Source organism: Myotis brandtii, unplaced genomic scaffold, assembly GCF_000412655.1.
Source record: "Myotis brandtii unplaced genomic scaffold, ASM41265v1 scaffold233, whole genome shotgun sequence".
Lineage (NCBI taxonomy): Eukaryota > Metazoa > Chordata > Mammalia > Chiroptera > Vespertilionidae > Myotis > Myotis brandtii.
This window is the reverse complement of record NW_005358773.1, coordinates 309,699-310,797: the sequence shown is the minus strand read 5'-3', so window position 1 is coordinate 310,797 and position 1,099 is coordinate 309,699.

Sequence of the window (1,099 nt, the reverse complement as noted above, 5' to 3'; positions counted from 1 at the left end):
CAGGTGTCGATGCGATGCCCAAACTGTGTTCGACAAACGGAACACAACTGCTAAGGACAGGAACATTCTCCATTTAAAAGGAAAACAAGAACAAGGCATCGAGGTGAACAACAAAATACAGGAACAGGGGCAAGGACCTCTGAGGGAAAGGTTTGGAAATGAGTAAAAATCAGAGTAATACCTACTACTGCTCTGATGTCTTCTGTCACAGAATGATCTCTAAACAGTTTTCATCTGTTGTAACTGATCTTAGAAATCATTTGAATTCTTGCTGGTTAAAAAACAACAACAACAACACGCAACACAAAACACCCTGCTAACGAATAGAACTACACAAGACAAATAGCCAAACTTAAAGCATTTCATTGTACAGGGCTTCTCAGTATTCATTTCTCAACCTATCTATTTATACTTAAGGAATCTGAAAGTATCCAGAAGGGCCTTTCCCTGGTGTATAATGTGGAGAATCCTACTTCCCAGGGACCTTTCATCCCAAAGCCACCCAGTCAACCCAGGACTCAGGCACGGCATAGACCAACCACAACAGAATAAACTTGCCTGTTTGCCAGGTTGAATGTTAGACACTACACTGAGCACAGAAGGACTGGGCACTTTTCAGAATTTAAAGGATACTGACACATTCCTGAGGTTTCCCCTATGGTTAAAGGAAAACAGGAGGATGATAACCTTTAAAGGAAAACCTCCATTACTTCCTGAACGTGCACAGAGATGGAATAGCCTCAAGCCCAATCTCGGCTCGACGCCTTTTGTCACGTTTCTGGAAGGAAAAAGCAAAGCCCTCCCTTCTCTAGCCGATATCTGGCTGCACACAAAGCGCACCGTCAAGGCAACACTTCTCGGTCCGGACTCCCCGGAGCCGTTCCGACAAAGCACCGCGTGCGTAACTACGGCGGCAAGGGAGCAGGCCGCTCCTCCGCAACCCCCACCTAAGCAGGGAGCCCGGTATCGCCATGACAGCCGGTCGAGGCGGCCTATCCCTTTCGAGCCCCAGCCTCCGGTCACCTTGTTCATCAATGCCCCGCAGCAGCCTGGCTTCCCGGGCCCTCCGGGGGCCTCCCGGGTGCCCGCAGATCCGGCC